This window comes from Coniosporium apollinis (assembly GCF_000281105.1).
Source record: "Coniosporium apollinis CBS 100218 chromosome Unknown supercont1.11, whole genome shotgun sequence".
Taxonomy (NCBI): Eukaryota; Fungi; Ascomycota; class Dothideomycetes; genus Coniosporium; species Coniosporium apollinis.
This window is the reverse complement of record NW_006913273.1, coordinates 159777-184224: the sequence shown is the minus strand read 5'-3', so window position 1 is coordinate 184224 and position 24448 is coordinate 159777.

Sequence of the window (24448 nt, the reverse complement as noted above, 5' to 3'; positions counted from 1 at the left end):
CTAGACTTCTAGACTTCTATACTAAGTAGATATAAACTATAATCAAAAATTATAAGAAGATAAAATAATAATAACTAGATTAAGCTTAAGAAATTTATAAGTTGGAATTTTATAATGATATCTTTATATTATATGTTTAAACTTAACCCTTTTTTATTAACTAGCTTTTAGAATTTACAACTAAAATTACTAACCTTAAAGCTTTTACCTATAAGTATATTATTATATTCTAGAAGTATATAGCTAATAGAGTACTTAATCAATACTTATAGTATACTTAACCTCTTAAGCAGCTACTAATTAAGACTTAGAAGACTCTTTTTAAGATATATAAATTATAACTTATAATCTATTATCTTTCTAATTTAAGTAGTTAATAGACTAAGTTACGAAGTTAGTACTTATTAAAGAATTTTTCTAGGAATTTAAGTAGTTAGAAGTTATTAGTTTATTAGATACTCTAAAGTATTAAGAGTATCTACAATATAAACATACTAAGAACTAAGAGTACTCTATTCCCTAAAGTATCTACTTTTCTTCTAATAATAGCAGTAATATTAGGCTAGAGCTATACACTCTTCGAGACTATATAGATAGTAGTATTTATAATCTCTATAGTTCTAAATATATCCTCTTTTATTTATAAAAGTAAGGTTAATAATTTAGTACACTAGTTTACTATAATAAACTTAAACTAGGTAAATATTAGAAGTCTAACAATATAAATTCTCTAATATAGAGATATGTATTAGAATAGCTAGAAGTTTACTAACTTTTGAAGTAAAATAAAAGCTTTCTATTCTTATTCTATAAATTATTCTAGTTAGCCTTATTCTTAGAATTAATATACATATAGAGATAATACCTTTTATACTAATTAGAGCTAAAGATAATAACCTATAAACTCTACTTTATATAACTACTAGAAAAACTATAGAAATTAGTATAACTTCTTTATAGACTATAAGTAGTTATAGAAAATTATTTAGAAAGAAATCTACTATATAAAAGAAAACTAGATTATAAAAGACCCTTATAATAATTCTAAATAAATAATTAGTATACTGAGAAATAATAAGTCAAAGGTATTAGAATATTACTTTGTATAGAAAAATATAAAAATCTTAGCTTCTTTGATTACTTTACTAGAGCCTAGCGAGAATAATTTAGAGAGTAATAAAAAAGAGATTAGCTTAGAGTTACTAGAATATAAAGAGAAAGAACTTATTAATAGTATATATTAGGCCTATTCTATAGAATCTAGATAGAGTATTAATATAGCTACTTAAGAAAATATTAGATATAATTAGAGTAGTTACTATAGAGATATATAAAAAGCTTTTAATTAAGAGCTTAATAATAGACTTACTATCATTAATAGTTGTATAAGAGTTATAAAGCCTAAGCTAAAGCTAGTAGTTCTAAAAGAAATATATAATAGAGAGTATTTTCTTTTTAATAAATTTACTATTTTACTAATATAATAGCCGCTAAACTAATAGGCTCTATAACTAGTTAAACTAGAACTATATGTATGTAAGATTAAGCTAATAAATAATATAATAATAATAAGGGTACCTATAATTAAGCCTATAATAAAGTAGAAGGATATTAAGATAGAGTAAATAAAGACTATTAAGATTTAAAGACTATTAACTAATAACTAGCTATTAGAGAAGATAATAGAGTTATTTATAAAGTAAAGAATTATATTATCCTTTAGATAGCTACTTATAGAAATACCTAAGATCTAGAAGCTTTTATTAGAAGTAGTCTCTAAGAATAAGATTAAGAATCTAAAAAAAAGACTTATAAGAGCTATTAATAAACTAAAGAACCTAAATAGAGTATTCTATATTAATTATATCTAGGTCTCTACTATAAATAAACTTATAAAGAGAGAGATTTATACTAGTTAGTAGAAGTATTACTATAAGTATTCTCTTGTTTCTATCTTTATAGGTGATTATTAAGATATAGTATCCGTAATAGCCTTTCTAGATACTAAAGCTAAAATTAATCTATTATAGAAAGATTACACTAAGAAGTCTAGTCTTATTATTAATAGCCTCTCTAAGTATATACTTAGTTATAGGCTACTTATAGTAAATAATAAGAAAGCTAAGTTTCTTAATATTATTACTAATATATCTATTTAAGTAGGTGGACTTCCTACTAATCCTCTATTTCTAGTAATAAAAATTATATCTTATAATATTATTCTAGAGAAGCCTTTCTATTATTATAAGTTAGTACTAGTTTAGTATTTTCCAAGTAGTAAGATATAGTATTAAATTACCTCTATTAATAGATCATATAAGGCGTAATTCATTATAAGTTAAGTAGAAGAGATTCTAAATTAGAGAATCTATCTTATAAAAGCAGTATCTTTAAAAGAGTAAGTAAGATAGTAGCTAGCTATATTTTTATTTTAGATTTTATATTAGTATATAATATTCTAGTAAGAGGGTAGTCTTTTTTTATTTATAATAATCTTTAGAGTTTAGAGTTTGAAATATTAGGTAAATATTTTAAGAAAGGCTAGAGTATCACTAGCTATACTAAGTAATTTAGAGTTAATTTAAATTTAGAAGCTAGCCTCTAGCTTTAAGTATTCTAGGTATTCTAACCTCAAGTTTCAAAACACCTATATTATATCCTATTACTTTTAGTAGAAAGTTTTAAATTTACTTTAATATATTGAAATATATTAATTAAAGAGCTCGAATTCCTATCTAAGGTGGGAAACCACCGTCTATATATACCCAAATCCTCCGGATCTTGCCACTCTCTCGTAGATTCTATCTTACTAATCCATAGAATCTTCTATCTAATAATTAGTAATCTATATTGTAAATCCTATCCTCCTAGAACCTTATAGAATCTCCTAGAATCCAGTAGAATCTTCGGTGGCAAACTTAATTATTAATTAACTAGTTTTGCCACTTAGTGCCTAAGGCTAAGGATTAATGCCTAGTGGCCTTATAGCCCTATAGCCTTATAGCCTTATAGCCTTATAAGGCTATAAACTAAGAACTTTGGAGATTGACTTCCAACAGTATTTACTAATTTAGTAAAGTATAATTACCTATAGAAATAGATTTCTCTCTATAAGAAATATTACTATAAGATAATAGCCTAAAGGCTAGCTTCTATTGAAGAGATAGCGTATCTTTAGTAGAAGTGGAAATATATTACTAGTAAACTATCTATACTTAACTTACCCTTCTTTTCTAATAATTTAGATACTACTCTTTCTTCTTCTTTCTAGACAAGTCTAGATTATAATATTAAACCTCTTTCTAATATTACTTAATAGTATTCTTATTTATATTAAGATTAGTAGCTATTTTCTAAGTATTTTTCAAACCTAGATAGTCTTTCTATTCTATAAAATACTATTATCTATAATTATTAAAGTTAGTACTATTATTAAATATTTTCAATACTTCATATTATTCTACTTATTGTATTAAATAGTTAATAGGTATCTTATATAATATAGATACTTCTATAGAGGCGAGTTTGAATAGTAGAATAGAAAATACTAAATATATTTTCATTTCTTTTAGTAGGTCTAGCTTAGAGCTTATATCTTCAATATTTCTAATAATTACAAAAGACTTTATTCTAATATAGTCTTATTTATTACTTAACTTTATTATATTAATATTCTTCTTCGAAAGATAAACTTTATCTCTCTCTTTAAGTGTAAGTTCTTTAAATATATATACATTATAGTAAAATACTAACTACTATAATAGAAGTTTAGTATCTTTTTATAGTTTCTAGTATATCTACTATGTTTCTTCTATTAGTAATTTAGCTAGTTCTATTAGGTTCTAGACTTCTCTAGGTTTGTATAATATTTAGGTATACTATCTATAGTTAGTATAAAATAGCATTTATTCTATTATCTTGTTTACACTTATAGTATACACTAGTTAAGTAAGTAGTAATAGTAATATCTAGTTTTTTTTTATTAGTAATCTATATAACCTTTTAAGTACTACTCTACTATCTAGTTTATATACTCTATCTATCTATTAGATTATAGATAGTAAGTTATTAATAGCTTATAGGCTAGTTCTAGTAATACTATAAGTATAGTCTAGAAGTTCAATATAAATAGCTTATCTCTATTTAAGATAATCTTCTTAGCTAGGCCCTATATTATTATTATTTTATAGAGGTAGAAATGTATTAATTCTTTAGTATTAAATACTTTCTTATATAGTATAAAGTAGACTTCTTTTGTTAATTAGTCTATAATAGTAAGAATAGAGTTATAGTTTATCTCTATTAAGAACTCTCTAAAGAAAGCTATTTAATAATAAAATCTATAGCTATAGAAGCTTGGAATTATAATAGTATTACTATTAATTTTATTAATCTATATAGCTTAAACTAGGTTACTTTTATTTTATAGTATAGATTTTAGACTAAAATATATTCCTCTAATTTCTTTTCTATACATAAAAAGAAGTAAGTGTAGAATAGGTAATTACTTTAACTATCTTGAAGATTCTATAGTATCTCTTAGTTAGACTATTATAGTACTATAAAATAGTCTCTATCTACTAGACTAGTAGTATACATACTAGTCTTTTAAATAATAATAGACCTCTATCTTTCTATTTGAATTATTTAAGGCTCTTCAAAAGTACTCTATAAGTATAAATATTCTATATATATACTTTTTATGTCTAGTTCTTAAGATTATTATCTATAATTACTATAGTAGTAGCTAGTATACCTTAGCTAAAAGTAATCTTTCTATTTAAATTACTTTCTAGAATTAAGCTAACTATCTAAAGCTTTCTTTTATATAATTTAACTTTCTACTAAAAGTATCTACTTTCGTATTCTTAGAACTCTTTTAGTAGTAAATCTTAAAGTTAAGTTTTAATTATTTCTTAGGCTATTATATCTATCTTCTATTTAAGACCTTTCTAGTAGTAAAGTTCACTAAAATCTTATAATCTATAAATATTTAAATTAGATATTCTTTTTATTTTAGATATACTCTCTACTAGTTAAATCCTTTAATAATAGCTGATGGCTTTTTATTATAGGTTTAATAATTTAGTTCTAGTTTGCTAAACTTCTAAAAGTAAAATACTACTAAATACTTATATCTAGTATTATTCTATTAATTTAAATATACTTTTACAGGTAGATCTAAAGTCTTTATCTTAATAATAATTTTCTTAGTTAGATTAAATATTGTTGAAACTAGTTTAGTACTTAATTATTTCCTTAGTGTATAAAATGTACTCTTTGCTTTTTTACTTTACTAGAACTCTTAATTATCCTTTATAAGATCTATTAGTAGCGCTATAATCTAGAAATAGTTTTATAGAAATTTCCTATAGGAATTTTCTTGTTTTAGAAATAATTATATATTCTTTACTAATTTAGTATAGACTATTTAAGTACTATCTTTACCTTAGTCATATTTACTTAGATACCCTAATCTATAATAATATACTCTAAGAACTCAAATTTTAACTTAAAGAATTAGCTTTTTTCTAATTATATTTCTAAATCTACTTACTATAGTACTAATAAGACTTATCTAATATACTTTATATATTCTACTTTAGTCTTTACACATACTAGTATGTTATTAAAATAGATACCTATAAATATATTTAAGTCTTTTCTTAGAACATTATTAGTATATACTTAGGATATAGGAGGAGTATTAATAAGCCTAAATAGTATAACCAACTATTTATAGAATTTAGACTATATTCTTATTATAGTTTTTTACTTCTTATTTTTTTGATTTAAATCTAGTTATAGGCTTCTAGGTTAATGAATTTACTAAACACTTTAGTTTCCTAAAGTTAACATTAAAACTCTAAAATTAAAGGTAATAAATAACTATTTTTACAATTATATTATTTAGTCTCTAGTAGTTTACATATTATTATAGTATACTATCTTTCTTAAATATAAATAAATAGAGTGTTCTTTTAGTAACTAGAATTCTATGTAAATTCCTTTTCTAAATTTCTACTAGATATACTTATAGTGCCTCTAGCTTTTCTAGTAATAACGAATTAAATTACTAATTTTCCTAGTATTTTACCTTTTTAGATAGATATTATATAGCTTTATACTTAATATACCAGTAGAGCTTTATCTCATATCTTATTTATAAATAACTATATATGGTTTCTATACTTAATTGGTATGAATAATAGAGCTATAATAAATATAGCTTTTTACTTTGTAGAATCTATACTTACTTAAAATTTTACTAAACTTTATACTTAGGGTCTTTAGTAGAGATTTTATATATTTTAATACTATCTTCTAGTATGTTTTAGCGTATTTAAACTAATTTTATTCTAGAAAAGTTTACTATTTTATTCATTTAGTTAATCTTTAGACTTATGTCTTTAAGTTATAGTAGTACTAGAATAATATTATACATTTCTACTACTAAAATATTAAACTATATAGTTTAAATATAGGGTTTAATTTTTAACTTAATCATCTTAGTCTCTTAGTCTACTAAGTTCTAATTATAATGTAAAGATTAGATATTTACTACTATAACTTAGTAAATATTAGACTTCTCTTATAGTTTTATCTATATAGAGCTAGTAAACTTTAGTACTATAAAGTTTACTATAGTCTCTCAATCTATTAGTATCTTAGCTTATTCTTAGCTAATTTAGACTAATACTTTAAGGGTTCTAATATACTATACTAGTATAAGAGTATACTTTTAGTAGTCTATATTTACTATCTAGATACTCTTATATCTATTTGAAAGTCTTTTAGTAGATACTTTTATTAATCTTTAGATTAGAAAAACTTCTGGTTTTTTAAACTAAAGCTAATAATAGTCTTATCTCTAGCTTAAATCTCTATTCTTTTATACTACTTTATATTAAAGTTTATAGGGAATATATTCTTTTTTTAAAGTTACATAGCCTCAATTTCTTATAAATCTTATATCTATTAGTAGATATTCTTATACTATACTATAGTAGTTTTATTCTAATTAGTATATACTATGTAGTATCTAGCTAAGCTATTTAATAAAATTAATTTTTCTATTTAGTTTTTTTAAAATAAAATTAAAGACTTTTTACATAATTTACTAGTTAAATAGAGTAGGTAAATAATAGAGCTAGTTTAGAGAGCAAACTCTTAATAAAAATAATTATTATCCGCTTAGCTTTTACAAATATAAATATATTACCTATTTTTATAGAGGAGTAGATAGTAAGCGAGAAAGTAAACTCTAAGATTTTTTACGTAATTTATATTTTTTTTACTTACTAAGTATTTTATACCTACTATAAGCGCTCTAATTACTCTAAGTACTTAGATGCTTATAAACCGCTCGCTAAGCGCTCTAAGTCTACTTAGAGTACTCTAAATATCTCAGATATCTTAGACTATAGCTAATCTTACAAATATCTAAATTCTTTTCTAAAAAAAGCTTAAAATAATATTTATTTAAACTCTTAATATATTAAGTATTATAGATTATAAAGTATAAAGCTAAAGTAGTTTAATTGTTTATAATTAAAAATGTAGAACTAAGTAGATCTTAGAGGTAAAAATAGTAACTAGTAGAATTTTAAGAAATAGAGGCTAAGATACTGATAATATCTGTTATAAACTAAGAATTAGAGTCTAATAAACTAGAATTTATATTTAAGAAAGTTTTAGAAATAGAGTTTAAGATCTCGACGATCTCTAAGCTAGCTCTTAATAAATAACTAAAGAAAAAAGTAATTCTAAAAGATTTAACTACTAGTAAATATCTATTTAAAGAATAGAATTAGATATATTTAAATACATATAAAATTATAGAAGCTAAGATAGACTAGTTAGAGTAAAAATAAACTCTATAGAATTATAATAAGACTTACTATATATAAACAATATAGTAGAAATCTATTATAAGTTTTAGTAAAGAATCAGACGGCAAGACCGTATTAGGAAATAGATGCTTCTATTGCGGGTAAGGCGCCTCGCTTGTCGACCCTAGCACTATTAAGATTCATGCTCGACCTCGTCTATAAAAGGTTATCTTTTCTTGCTATTTTTACTCCCCTTCTATAATCTTCTCTTTCCTTCCCAACGCCGTGCCGCCTCCTTCCTAGATTCCTTAGCCGGCCGTGAGGTATTTTTTGTCCTCTTAGCATTTATATAAGTTCTATACAGCCCGCTTTTCTTAACCTTCTAGTATTTTAGACTGATGATAGTATAATACTATACTTCGGCCTCTCCAATAGATACGCTTGCATTTCTAGCATTAATAAGTAATCTAATCTTTCCTTCGCACTACTTCCTATTATAGTGGTGATTCTATTTATTAGTTACTCCCTATCCTTTTTTAGTCCCTCTCTAGTCTTCCTAAACCTATTACAAACAGCTCGAACACTATAGATTAAGCTCTATTCCGCCTTAGCTTTCTAATCTATCCTTTATTATACTAATAGCAGCGGTCGATTGCTGCTAATCTATAGAGTCTATAGTTATTACCACCTTAGTAATAGTATGAAGTAGTATTAGTGGCCTCTTACCGCGCTCTAGCTCCTTATATTACTCTATTAATTAGCTTAAGCTAACTAGTGCTCTATATATCTTTAGCCGGATGCTTCGCTAGATTATGTAAGCACTTCTTTCTAGAGCGTTCTATTAGTTCTAATTCTTAGGTATTAGCGCTAGCCGCTGCATAGTATACTAAGTAATAATTATTAGTGCAGAGTAGAATTATAATCTATAAGCTTAGTCGTGCCTAGCGTAGCTACAAATAGTTATAAGGCTATACTATAAACGCTAGTTGCTTCGTGATACGCGGCGTAGTTTCGGTAGCGCTAAGCGTAGCTATAACCTATACTTCACCCCTAGTAGTATAGGCGCAAGTGGTTATAAGGACTTAGCTAGAGATTACTTTAAGAGGAATAAAGCGGTGAAACCTTATAGCTCCTCGCACTATATACTACTTTCTATAGAATAAGCGCAGGGTTATAGTATTACGTTATAGTATTATAGTGTTACAAATAAGGCTGAGTTTAAGCTAGCGTCCGGACTAGACCTATAGCGAGATACAGCTATAAGTTGAGGTAGACTATTAGCTATTCGCGGTGCATTCGTGCCGCAAAAGCTAGAGCTACTAAGTAGTAGGAGATAGGATTAGGAGTAATATCCTTCAAGCCAGCGCAGCTATAAGCTTTAAGCTAACCGGAATTAGCTAGCTAGCTAGCTAGACTAAAATAATAATCCTATCTCCTCCCTTATAATAGGCGGGGAATGCGCCTCCTAACTAGTGCCGCTCTATTTTAGGTTAGGTTTCACTAAGAATAATAGGACTCTATATTAATCAGCCACTCCTACAGATTATAGTAGGCGTGCCCTAGTCTAGGTCCAACTTCTATAGAAGCAAGTTACTAGAGGCGGCCTACGACTTTATTGGACTCTATAGTACTAATAGCTAGCAGGCGGCTAGAAGGAGATAGAGGAAAGAGATTTAATCGCTTTAGAGTATAACAGCTACGCAATACTAGATAGAATACTTAGTGAATTGTTAGACGTGCCTTAGTATAGCTAGTACATACGGCGTAGCTATAGCCTAGATCGGAGTTATTAGTGCTCGCTCTTACCTAGTAGCAGGCTATAGTAAAAAAACCTGCACGGTCCCTATAAGGGAGGGGCTATACTTTAATAGTAGTGCTACACCTATATTAAGACGGCCGGATTAGAGAGATATAAGCTAACTACAGTCTCCCTTTAAAGAGAGACTAATTTAACGCCAAGATAGTATCCTTATAGTTTATATAGTCTAGCTTTGCCTCTACTATCCGGGAATCTACTAATCTAGCTTATAAAAGTAAGTATAGTCGCTAAAGCTTACCGAAGGGAGAATAGGGCTAGTTTTTACATAAAGTCGCACTCTTTCTACTCTTTACCTACTAGCACTATCACTAGCACTAGCAGCAAATACTAGCAATAATAGCTATAATAGTAATAACTTCTACCTTCTAACTCTCACCGGGCTTCAATCTACTTAATAAAAACTATTTCTATAATAGCCTACTAGCCGCTAAATCCTATTAAAAAAAAGCACTCTTAAGAGAGTTACTCTAGTACTCTTAATTAGCCCTTCCTTAATTACAAGTAGACCGATATTAATACTATTATTAATAAAGTTAACGGGAGAGTGCTAGGACTAGATATAGAACCTAAAACCGAGAGCGCGCTTACACTAATAATAAAAACAGCTAAAACTTTCAGCTTACTCTACTCAGGTACACTTACCGCAGCTTAAAGAAGTAGAGTTTACAAGGAGCCGCTAACTAATATATAGTATATATAGACGGCGAAACTAACGGCGATAGTAGTACTAGCACTTAGAATAAATAGAAAAGCGGATATTCTAGGAATAGCGGGTCTTCTAAAGCTTAAGGTAAGGAGCTAGGGGATAGAAACTTAAACCATCCTCTATTAACTAATAGTACTAGTTAAGGTAAGTGAATAGCTTCTTCGGATAAGAGCTATTATGATATCTTATATCTAATATAGAGTAGAAGATCCAATTATAATTATAGATAATACGGAATCTAAAGACGTTTCGACTTTATTAGAAGGTTCTATTAATTACAAATATAACTTAAAAGGGATCGAAGCGGCTATAACTTAAGGTAAGTGTAGAGCGCTCTAGTTTTCACAAAACTAGTCTAAATAACTATAGGTAGTATAGAGCTTAAGTAGAACCGCAGCGGCAGGCTAGAATCCGTACAGTCTACTAATAAAACATCTACGTCTAATACCTACGACAGCGACTAGTCTAAGACTAATAATATTATTCTAAAGGCTAACTAAGGGCTCGTATTATCTAGATCCAACTATACTAGTAGTGCTAATACTAGGAGAATTAATAATAGTTAAGCGCACAGCTCTAGCTACAAGAATCAATCAACTACTATTAAAATAATAGACTATACACTTATTAGCTCTAAGCGAACCTATAGAGACGATTAAATTATATTAGATTAGCTATCTTTAGAAAACAATAAGCGGAAGCGCTATTAAGCTACTAATACTAATAATCTCGGCGGTTAAATCTTAAATATAGCCTTAGAGTAGTTCTCTAAGAAACAATCTTCTAATATATAGGCTATAAAGTAGTAAATACTCTATTCCTTATTAAGTATTATAGTAGCTACTATTAGGTTATTATAGAAGCGTAAGCTCTCCCGGCTTATAAGTACAAAGTTAAGCTATAATATCTCATACAAGCGTCGCAAAACAGCTAAGGCTCCTCGACTAAACGCGGAGCTAGAGGCTATTCTCCTATCACCTAAATTACCTTAAACCTCCAACTTCGCAGCTACGCTACTATAGTATAGCCGCCACGTTACTAAATCGTCTAAACTAGCCTAGTAAAACTTAAGTAATATTACTATTCACCTACTCCTATCGTCTAATATAGTATTTATAATAGCTATTATTCGCGACTCTCGTAATATAGTAATATTTATAGGGGCCCTATTAGTCACGGTTCCCCTAGGCGCTCTAAGAAAGCTTAATAATATTAATATTAATATTAAGCCGCTCTCCTTAAACCTATAGCTTATTATAGGCATTATTTATAATCCTTATAATAGCGCCAACCTCTCTAGCTATATCGCGAAGCCGAATCGTACTTATTAAAATAGTAATAAGCAAATAACAAGACCCGAAGCTCTTACTTAATATAATAATAAGCAGTCGAGCGACTTAAGTAATAGTAATCTAAGTAAAGACAACCCAAACTACAATAACTAGGGCTTAGACAATAATAAAGCATATTAAAGCTCTAAGAAGCTTATTTATTAGCTAGTAGTAGAGAATAATAACTTAACTAAATAGATAATAGGGGGAAAAGAGTAGTATTAGATTTTCCGCTAATTTCTAGATCGAAGTAATAGGTTACTCCATATACGCTAGTATAGTAAACTAAAATAAGGAGTAGAGCGAGTTTAATTAGTCTCTATAGCCTAAGTTACAAAGTGCGCAGGGAATATACTATTAAGAGTACTATAATCTAACTTTTAGCTAAGAAACCCTTAGCTTATATACTATTACTTCGTTTAGCTAACACTTTTAGGTCTTTCTATAGACAAAAGCCCTTTATATTTTCTCTCTTTTATAGCTTATCCGTTAAAAAGACTACCTTCCTCAACTTGTCAACCTATAGAATTAATAGCTGGTAGTATAGCGTAAAAATCTTAGTTATCTAGTTAAGAAAACATACTATAAGTATAAGATAGATGTATTAAAGTAAGATGAGTATCTATAGAGCTACACCTTAGTAGTTAAATCTACTTTAAGAGCCTTAAGCTCCTCTACACACTTATCTACTAACTTATACGCAAGCGTCCAGCATTTATATATACTCTACCCGCCTAATACTTTCTCTAGACTAGGAAATTCGCTATAGCGAAATCGCCTTCTAATCTTATACTTATCCTTAATAAAATCTAAGTCTAGGAAGAGCTTATAACCTATTATAATATAGTAGATAGCTAAGCTAAGTGCAAAGAGATCTAACTTCTTATCTAAGCGGTAGGAGATACTATATAGAAGGGAGGACTTTATATTTTTAATAGCGAAACCGGTAAAAGTCTCACTATATTAGTTAATATATATACTCTAAAAATCAGTAAGCTTAACGTCGAAGTTATTGTTAAGAGAGAAGTTATTAGTATTAATATTATAGTGAATAACATTCTTTATATAGATGTAGGCTATCGCTTTAGCGGCTTATTAAGACTATTATAATCTCTCCTTACGCAAAATAGTAGAGTTGGGTAGATTATCGCTCACGCTCCTCTTAGACACGCATTCTAACTTTAAGCTTCTATTATCTAGGTTAAAGAATATTATAATCCTAGGACGGGATTCTAAGGCGTTATAAATACGCTCCTTAATTATAAATTAGTTCTATTCCTCTCCTATAAGATGCGGGTATCTCAGAATAGTCTTATAGTTAAAGCAACCTATAAAGCTGGAAGAATTAATACTAAGGATTTTGCTTACATCTCTAGCAGATATAAGTACATTATTCTACCGTCTATAATAATCTAAGTAGTAGTAAGCGCCGCTAGGTAGATCCTCAGTATAGATACTAAGAGTTAGTGCTAAAAAGGCTTTAGTCGCCTACGTGTTATGTACTAGAGCGGAGGACTCTACTAACTCTCTATATCTACACTACACTCTTCCAAGCCGTATATCCTAACTATTACTAAAGAAACAACCACTACTAATAGCGAGCCGACCGTCTGCCTTTAATTACTAAAATCAAATAAGTACACTATCTTAAAGGTTAGCTTTATAATATAATACATATTTCCTGCACTCTCCAACCCTCTAGAGGAACTCTTCTATTTCTATAATCCTAAGAGCCTCATTCTTGTCTAGAATATCGTCTTTTACTTCCTTAACCTTTATTACAATATCTAGATTTAATTCTATAATTAATTAATATACTCTACCCTAGTATCTACGAATAATAGCGCCGAAGACGGGCAATCCATTAATAATATTATCTAACTTAGAAGCAAAATCCGGATCTTTGCCTATATAGATAAAATACATATAGCTACCTATAGCAAATTGCTTACTAGCGGCACCCGCAATACTAAACCTATCTTAACTAAGCAATTTGTAGTATAGCTAATATACTCCCTCAATATACTATTCGTATTTATGCGCATTATTAAAATTATATATCTTTATGTTCCCGCTATTATTAAGTAGTATATTAGGAGGCTAAAGGTCTCTATATACTATATTTAGCTACTTAAGCTAAGCAGTAGCATTCGTGATCTAATATATCTATTAATACTAGGTAACCTCTATTATAAGTAGCTTCTAGCTAATGTAATTGTAGAGAGTCCTTAATAATTATTCCAAAAAGAGGTAGTACGAGCTGTAAAGAGAGCTAAGAATAATATTCGGATACTAGTTTATTGGATTTTTAAGAATATTGTATATTTCTATCTCTTTCTAAAGACTAATAAGGCTATCCGTCTACTACTAGCGAAGAGACTTCTAAGTATTATCGAATCTCTAAACGGTCTTAACTATAATCTTATTATTAACTAAAATCAAAACGCCGGTACCTCCGTGCGCTAGATATAGAGAGACTAAGAAAGGTAACTATAAGCGTGATATAAAGCTAACCATCTTATAACATCTAGATAATATACTATAGAGCTGAGTAGAACCTTATATAAGATGTAATAGCGCTAGTCTATAGACAGTATAATAACCACGGGTTTAATAGTAGAAAGTCACCTATCTAGTATTTTACCTAGAGATTAGTATTTCCGGAGCGAAAGTAGAAAACGCTAGGTTGGTTAATACTAAAAGATAGTCTCTCTTTCTAGCTATCTAGATAATAGTGTCTTCTATAGTGCTGCCTACGCTACTATAAAGAACAGCCTAAATAGAGCAGTTTATATATAATTAGCTACTACCTCCTATAGTAAAGAGCTGGTCTCTAAAGCTCATTATTAACGAAAGCCTCATTCTGAAATTATTAATATAAGCTTTCTTATAGAATCTTATAGATTCTTTACGCGCTTCTAGGGTAGAGCCGAAAGAGTATAGATAGTCTTAGTCCGATAGTAGGTAATCTAACTTACCTCTAGACTATATTTTCTCCTTCCGATTATAGATACTCCTAGGTAAATTTAGCTAAATAAAATAACTTTACGGCCGTAACTGACGTTTTTTTTTCCTAAAGAAAATATACTAGAAATTGCACTCTAAGGATAAGTTCCTTTACACCTATATATTTCCAAAACCTCTAGTTATTATACAATATTCTAACGCTATCGCCTAAGGAAGCGATTACAATTTATATATAGATAATTATATTATTAGGCAAACAATAAAGAAGCATCCGTGTAGTAGGTATTTAAACAATAGAAGCTGGATTTATAATAGGCAAAATTATATTCTACGAACTTAATTCTTATATAGAATGGAGTATAGCTCTCTTACGAGCCGATTCAGTCAAGTTATTAATTACTTTATAGGACTTTTAGCATTTAAGCCTTCTTTTCTTTAAGTGCGTATAGTAGCTAGACTCCCACAGAGAGGTTAAGCTTAATAGTTCTATCCTTATTATCTTCATCTTCTTAATCGTGTTTAAACGAATCCTATACTAGTAATATAAGTATACGGTCTAAGTATAGTGCGAGAGTTTATATTAAGTATACTAGACTACTAGATCAAGCAACTCTATAGTAACTTTACTAGCTTATTATACCATTAAATAGCGTAAAAATAGCTAATAGAACTTACTTATTTTCCGTATTCTCTACGTTTTAAAAAGGTAATGAATTAATCCTAAAATAGCTATATACAGGTTTTTGTTATCTACTAATATGCCGCATCAAATAAGGCCTAGCTATAATAATAACTATACTAACACTTAGCACATATATAAAGATTAGAAGAGCTAAGTAAAAGCTATTATCTATAGGCGGTGAAGCGGAAGCCTATATAGGTTCTATTTATTTAAATTCTATAGAATAGAGCGAATATATAGCTAAAATATACATTATCGCGGGCGCCTTACCTAATTAGTAAGTTATACACGTGACTTTTACCGCGTTAGAAAGCTGCAGGTAAAGTTATTATAGGGGTAGGGAGCGGAGAATTTGGAAGGCAGCTGCTTAATTAGTGTAAAACCGGCTACAGCCCCGCCCAAGACGTGACCGCCTAGTAATAACTCTTATATAAATTTCCTGTTAGGCACCGACGCTTAAGAGTAGTTATACGCTTCATCCAACTTAGTAACATTTTTTATTCCCGTAAGTTCTTCCTTCCAATCTATCTTACTAAGCGCTAGTAGAATAGTTTATTAAATAGCACGAAGTTTAGCCCTATCAAGTACCTCTTCTACTTTTTACTTCTTATCTAACTTTCTTTATAACTACTCTCGAGTAACCTATGTTGTAGTTATTAAGGTAAATACTAATCCAGCTATTCTATTTATCGTGGAGACTATCTAGTTACTTATATCTTATATAGAATAGTCATTCTTTCCACGCGTATATTCTTTATTACTAACCTATTATATTCTTCTCTAAAGACGGCGCATTCTTCTATACAGCCACTACTCCTTCTAGATTAGTTCCTATAGTTATCTAGTATTAGCGGAGGGCGGTATTAATAACTACACGTCTCTCCACTATACTATAGCTAACCAATTATGACTATAGTGGATGTAGTACCTATATTAACGGATGTAGCAGATAATAAGGCTAAGCTTATAGTAGAAGTTGTGGCTAAGGTCTAACTCGGCTTAAATTATAAATAATTGCAATACTAATCTAGAAAATATCTAGCTTAGAAATAAATTCGATAGGTTAAAAGTCGACGTTAAAGTATAATTCATACTATATACTATTAGACTCTTCTAGAGCTATACTACAGACCGCGTGGTGGTCTTTAAATCACAATAATCTATAATATTCTTTGGATATATGAGAGTATTAAAGGCATATAACACGGAGGAGAAACTATAGGATATTTTATAAGGCGGAGTTGTATATATAAGTTGTATACTAGCCGGATATCCTTTTAAGGCGATATATATTAAAGTAAAGCTTATAATACGGAAGTAGGATTAGATTCAAATATTATTAGTAGTCTAATCTAATAGCCGAATTGAATAGCGTTAATATATAGAATAGAAAGAATTATAGATACAACACGCTACTCTAATAGGATTATTAAAATAATAGAGTGAGGCTCGCGGGTTACTAACTAGCGGTAGAGCTTCTAAATCTCCTCGAAGATCTCTATAGGCACTAGGAAAGCTATTTTAATAGCTAGTGTTGCTTTACAGCTTAGTTAGATTATACTTTCGTTCGGCCTTACATTACACTCACTATTGCCCTTAAGCTGTTTATCTCTTAATTAAGCTAATACTATCTATTCCTACTAAGCCTCTTGATCGCTTTATATTAGCGGTTAAAATTCTTTAGGTTCGTCTTTAGTGCGCCTCTATTTCTCCAGCTATCTAGGATTCGATAATAATACCGCTCGGTTATTAATAGCTAGTTATTTATTAGTTTCTTCGCATTGTTTTTATTCAATGTATCTAACTTATAATAAAACTATAGTACTTATTACATCCATAGAGCGGTTCTTCGGCTCCTAAAGTATATAAAATATTGTATATATCTAATAGCTATATGTAGGTCTCTTCGGACTCTAGCTTCTTAATGAGATAGTTGAAAGTATATTTTAATATTATACCTACTATCTATATAGTAGGCGGAAAAGCTACCGCCCACGTGACTATAGTATTAGAGTTTAGGTTATAAATTGTTTTGTATCTCTTACGTACTACTTTCTTTCTTACCTTAACTTAAATGGAATTGAGAGCCGAATCCTTTAGGCCTTTAAAGATTAAAGTAAGATTCCTTCTAAATACTACTCAATTTAGTTAGTCTTTTATAACGCTTTCTCTAGATAATTAAGCCTAGGACACAAGATTACTACTCTCTTTACTATATTACTTAGTATGCGTACTTCTTAGCGCTTTAATCTCTTTAGATAATTTTATCGCGCTCTCGCTAATTTTAGTATCTAATGTCTTAAACATCTTAAGCTAGCTCTTTAAAGGACGGATCTTAGTAGTTCGAATTTTATTATATATAGCTTCAATGCGGCCGAATAGAGTCTCTAGCTGTAAAGTAAGGGTAACTATTATTATAGCAAGGCAATATGCATAAAGCAGAAAAAGGCTACTAGGTGAAAGTAAAATATTGTAGAACTCTTAATAGTATAAAAATACCTTTTATCGTTTAAGGGCGTGTTTATTATATATTCTTAGTAGCTATTTAGAGCTCAGCTAAGATTAACTAAACTACCTTCTCTCTAGAAAAAGACTATGCTAATTCCGAAGGCGGCTAAGTTAAGGTTAAGCGACTAGAGTATTTATGCACGATCTATAGATGCTTAGGCCTTTTTCCAAGAATTTGCGTAGGGTAGAATTTAGGCAACTAGGGTTTTATAAGCTAATTAGTTAAACTCTTAAGGTTCGCTTACCACACTAATACAACTTAATACCTATAATAAGTTAATAGCTACTTTATATCCAATCGACATTTAGCCTATTTAGTCTTCACCTCGCTCTAACTATTAGGGGTAGAATTCTGCATATAAGCTATAAGTCCTTACAGCTCAAATAAGAACGTATCCTATAGTTTTACTCAATTAAGTTCTCCACTATATCGGAAATAATATTAATATATATTATCTAGCACTTTCTAGAATTAATTAGGAAGAGTATTGCGTGTTTAGAAGAGGGGTGCAGCGAATATTCGCGGTATAGCTAGGAACTTATATTACGTCGAAGGGTATAAAGGAGAGTAAATCTTCCTTAAAAGATAGTACCATCCAAGTCTTCTATATAGTTAGCTTCTTAACGCAACTACTTTACACTCATATTACATTAATATAGATTTACAAAAGCAACAATACCGGCCGCATCTAAGATTATAGAGCTAGCCCCCTCAAAATTAGATCACGCGGACACGCCTCCAAGCAGCTCTACTCTATTACCGTCTAAGAAAGATATTACTATTAGATTTTTCTAGCAGCTTATAGATATACTCAAGGAAGCCTAAGCAAAATAGGCTATACCTACAATAATACTCTAGGCTATTAAACCCTAAGCGGCAGAGAGCGCCTAGCCTAAGAAAGTAAGGGCCCGAGCCTTAAAGCTAGAGTTTAAAATAGTTAATAAAGTGTACGTCCCTAGCGAGATCTACATATAACTAGCTTAGTTGATATTCTATAGCTAGGATGCTATAACGTCTAAGTATAAGATTATTAAATTCTTAGTACTAGCTCTAGAGATTAATAAACTAGATAAGTACATCTTTATTATTTATATATGGATTGGTGAGTATAGAGTCCCTTTAGAATATCCACCACTAATAATAAAACATTAGATAAAAAGACCGAAGACTCAATATATTTTATCGACGTCAAGTTAGAAGCTTTACGTAATATACTTAGGACGGTCTTACAAAATATTAATAGAGTCTGCCTTAGGGAAAATAACCTATAGTATACAACCTCTATCCCTATAATATATATAGAGTCCTAGATGAGCAACTAATATGGGACTAAGTTAAATAGAACCTATTATACTACTACTTCCTAGAGCTAGAAGCGTATAGAAGCGCTATAAATAGTAATCTCTATAATTCCTCGCACCTAAAGCACCTTAGTTTATTAATAGACTATATTAAAAGTGCCTACATCTCTATAATATAGCGCCTTGTCCCGCTATTAGATAGTAGTAAAACCACATATAATCTACTCTAGGTGCTATTTAAACCGAATACTATCGTGTACGGGTAATATCTTGGTACTAAGAAGCCCTAGTGTATTAAGTATAATTTCAGCGAGGTAAAGACATTTAATAATAGTATAAAATACTTCTACGTTAAAGGCTAGTACCTTAAATATAACGGGAAAGTGTTCGGTGAAGCTTTAATTACTCTTAGTATCTTGAAGTTCCGCAGCGCGAAGCGGATTAATCGGCTTAGATGCTTTCCTCTCAAATACTACCGCAATATAGACAAAGAAAGGATGCAACTTATAGATTATAGTCGGAAGTTCATCTCTCTAATAGAAATATATTATCTGCACTACTAGGGAGAAGCTTTCTTTGTGGAGGGGAGAAAGATTTATAGAGTGTCTGTTACCAGTCGGATTATAGTCAATGCAGTATTCTTTTTTGAGATTAATCCAAACTATAGTAGACCTTACATTAATAAGCTAGGAAAGCATAACTCATTAAATAGTATCTAGTACTCCTTTAACGATTTTTCGAAGAAAGCCGACAAAGTTAAGAGTAACGGCATTAAGCTAGCTAAAATAAGGGAGAACGACTTACTCTTCTATAGTCCGATTATACTAGGGTTTAGTTTTAGTAGTAAGTAATAGCGTAAGCTTATTTTCTTCTCTAAATAGGTAGATTAAGGGTTTATAGCTAACACGCAACATTCTAGTGGAGTTTACTATTACTAATATTAGCGACATCGTCTAGAATCCCGAACCTTTTTAATAACTAGTAATTCTATCTAAATAAAAGAAACTCATCTAGGCTCTTATAGCTTCTCACCTATACTAAGAAACCTCTTATACATTCGACAACTTTGTAGCAGGGAAAGAACGTAGTCTAATTATACTCTTATAGTATAATAATCCAACTCTAGTTCTTTAAGGGAATCTAATATGAAATTAGTAGGCCACTAGGCGTCAGTAAGATATTAACTACTAAAGATCTTTCGGAACATCTTAAGAGGCCACTCTATATAGTATACTCTACTAATTAATAGTGCTTCTAGTTAGCTAACTCTTCTAGGTCTCTAGTAGGGAGCTAAGTATTAAACCGAAGTAGACTAAAGAGTAGCTTTCTCATATCTTCTAGTAGGCTTACTACTAGAATGCTATACTTCTATTAGACGAAGCGGATGTGTTTATATAGTAATAGTCATTAGATTATATAAGTAACACGCATATTACGATATTCTTATGCAAGCTTAAGTACTATAAGAGGATTATATTCCTTACCACCAACTAGGTGAAAGAATTCGACGACGTAATATAGAGTAAAATACATCTTACTATAGGATATCCTAATTTAGGCGTCAATATAAGGAGTAGGATTTAGGCAAGTTTGCTAGATAAGGTAGTTATAGCTAGAGGAGAAGCGAAGCTTGAATAGAAAGAGCTCAATAAGCTAGCGGAAAAGCATCTTAATAGTTAGTAGGTATACTACTCTAGCTATCTTATAGAGGACGGATGTGCTAATCCTTCAGCTATTATAGATTAAAAACACTATAAGAGTAGCCCACGCCTTAGTATCTTAAGATAAAGCTCCGATATTATACTCTTATCTAGAGACCGTTATAGAGTTAGGCGAAAAGTTCGAGGGTGACTTTAAAGGCCTCAACCAAGTAGAAAGTCTAAGTGTTTACTCTTAGTTGTTCCTATTACCTATATATTATATTATCGCACTTCTTCGCTTTTTTTATAGGCATTTATAATTAAGAGTATTATGTAGATAATAGTTATAGATATATTTAATGCATTCTTTTATCTATATAGGCTGACTATAAGATTCTTTAGGCTATTTTTGACCCTTACTCTACGTAAACGAGCTTTAGAACTTGCTAAGAGTAACTACCCTACTAAAACACGCGCCCGTCTTTTCCCTTCCAACTACACTAATGTTAACTGGGTAGTAATATATTCTTAACTTGGCCCTAAAGTAAAGACTCTCGCTAGAGTATACCTATAATAGAAGCTGGAAGTTTAAAGATAAGGTAGCTATATTAAAGCGCGAATGTCCGTATTCTAACATACGAAATTTGCATAGGCAATATTTATTTATAGAGTGGTTATTTGCTATCTATCTCCACCTTTTTATTTCATGCTACCACTATACTTCTTAGTATAACCTAAGCAGCCTTGTAAAAACAGGTAGCATTTCCTATTCTTAGAGGGTTTCTATCTCTTTGTCTCAGAATGCTATTATCTTAAGATATTCTTAATTGCACTATACATCGACCTAATATTAGCGGCTATAAAATAGAACTATAGAATAAATCTACCCGTATTGTCGTGGAATAAGGTATTGCTCTATAAGAAGTAGATCTCTAAACGTAGTTACTACAAGTTATATAGGTTGCAGAATTATAATACTTATAGTGTTTTAGAAGCGCTATTATCAATACAGAGTTAGCTAAACTAGTAAAAGGAGAGAGATAGCATAAAGAGATAAATTAGTTAGATGTAGTAGAATACTTTAATAAATATTAGTTGCATCTAGAGGTCTACATATAGTTATATTCTAGTCTCTATAAGCTCCTCCTTCTTTTTATTAGTCCCTCTATTAGCGATATTTAATACTCGATTAATAATGTGCTGCTAGCTACTCTCTATTACGAAAAGAGCCTACTATCTAAATAGCAATCGTCTGCGCTATAGTATTTGTTATTACTAGGTTTAATATATTAGGCTTTTCTTAAGACGGTCGGTCTCGCTAGCGTCTCTTTATTTACCCTACTAAAGTTTAATAACAATTCAGCGTGTATTTAAGGTAGGGGAGTAACTCTTTTATAATACCGCATAATTCCGATAAAGCTTAACCTATGTATCTATGAATAACTTATAGGTTGAGTTACTTAATATACAATTTACCTCCATTCTTCCTATATAGAGTAGGCTGCTTCCTCTAAAGATACTAGTATATTTTCTCTATAGTTAACTAGGGAAGCCTCACTTTAGTGGCTATTAGCTACTACATCTAGGCTCTATCCCTAATAAATAATAAGTACCTTCAGAATATTGCGTACGTTATATATTATACTAAGTGTACAGCCTTAAGATGTTTTCTGCTTTTAGGTTATCTAAGAACCCTTTAGCTAGAGACCTGCGATAACGGTGCTAGTAACTCTTCAGGCTCCTTCCTAGTAATTTAGCTGAGATACCTTTCTAGTCTATACTACTCTCTAATAGTTCTATTAGCCTTGCATCTTCTTCCGGCCGCTATTTGTCTCCCTATAAGGGGATATAGCAAGTTCCCTTATATTATACTTAATTAACTAGTAGCGACATTAATATAATTTACTACAATGTATTCGGTACTATAGGTTTAATAACTATATAACTATCAACTCTTTAAATGGCTTTCTAGAAACTCCGAATCGAGAATATAGTTAGTGGAAACACTAGTTTAGTCTAGTAAAGGATCTAGTAAGGGTCGGAAATAGAAGGGTGGTAGTATAGCTAGGCAGCACTTTAGTATCTACTATTTAGGTCTATCGTGTTCATCTAGATATCCTATACGGAGCTATACTAATACGATGTTTATACTAGATATAATATCTAGTTATAGAGTATAGTAAGCGCTACCTTAGTACTAGTGTTCAAGCTAGCTAATAAAACAGCTATAGAATAGTATAGTCTCTACTAGAATAGTAACACGCGAATATTAGATTAGACTTTCTATTTCTATTATTCTAGTTGGTTGTTTTAATCTTCCATTTAGCTAGTATACCCACCTTACCTATAGGGTTTGCAACTTATTAATTAGAGGTCTAACCTTATAAGGTCCTATTAGATGTCCGCACGTGACGTTTCACGTGAGATACGGGTGGCGGTAAATTGCTTATATAGAGTCTTTATTCTAGGAGAGTCGCGCGCAAGAGATTTTCTTATACTTAACACTTACGTGTAAGAAGCCGTTATATAGCTTATAGAAGAAGCAATACTATAAAGTAGAAGCTAGTAGAAGCAGCCCTCTAGTATAATACATTATGTGTTACGAGGTGTGCCCGTTTTATACTAAAACGGTTTATAGTATTAGTAAAAAGTACCTAGTATATATAGACTTTTAAGAGTACATCTTTTCTTTTTATCTCTCTATCTTTCTTTTTCTTAGATATATAAGAGGTGTTCTCTCCCTTAAACTCCTCCTAATTTTCTTTATTCTATATTTAAGAGATTCTTTTTATACTTTATATTATTTTAGTTTATCTTCTAGTCTATATCTTAGTTTATCTCTTAGTTTATTTCTTAGTTAACTATTTAGCTTACTATCTAGCTTACTATCTAGCTTACTATCTACTTTATTATTTACTTTACTACTTACTTGACTATTTACTTTACTATTTACTTTACTATCTAGTTTACCTCTTATCTTATTTCTTAGTATATCTTCTAGTTTATCTTCTAAGTAAACTTTTAGTTATCTCCTTACTATTTATTTTAGCTTTTAGTCTAGTTAGATATATTAATCTTTTTACTTAAGTAGGAAATAGTTTTTTATCTTCTAAGAGGGATTCTCCCCCTTATACCCCCTATTTTCTTTTTTAATATAAGGGGCGTTCTCCCCCTTAAACCCCCTCTAGTAGTCTAAAGTATATATAAAGAAGAGAGTTTTTTTTTTTACTTACTCTCTAGCTTTTTATCTAGTATTTTAAGCTTTAGTCTAGTTTATAGCTTAGTTTATAGCTTAGCTTATAGTTTAGCTCTTAGTCTACTATTTAGTCTATAGCTTAGTTAATTACTTAGCTTTCTATCTAGTTTCTTACTTAGTATCTTTACTTTTTAAGAGAGATTCTATAACTTAAACTACTTTTCTCTATCTTTAAAGTTAATAGAAACTACTTACTTGTACAATCTTCTTTAATCTATATAGTCTTATCTTAAGATTATATATAATCTTCTTTAGACACTTTGTAAACCTCTCTATAAGATATATATCTAAAGACTTACTAAGTTATTAGTTTTTAATATATATATACACTCCCTACTATTTATATAGTATATTTACTTATACTTATAGTCTTTACTATATCTTCTATAACTATATCTTATCTAT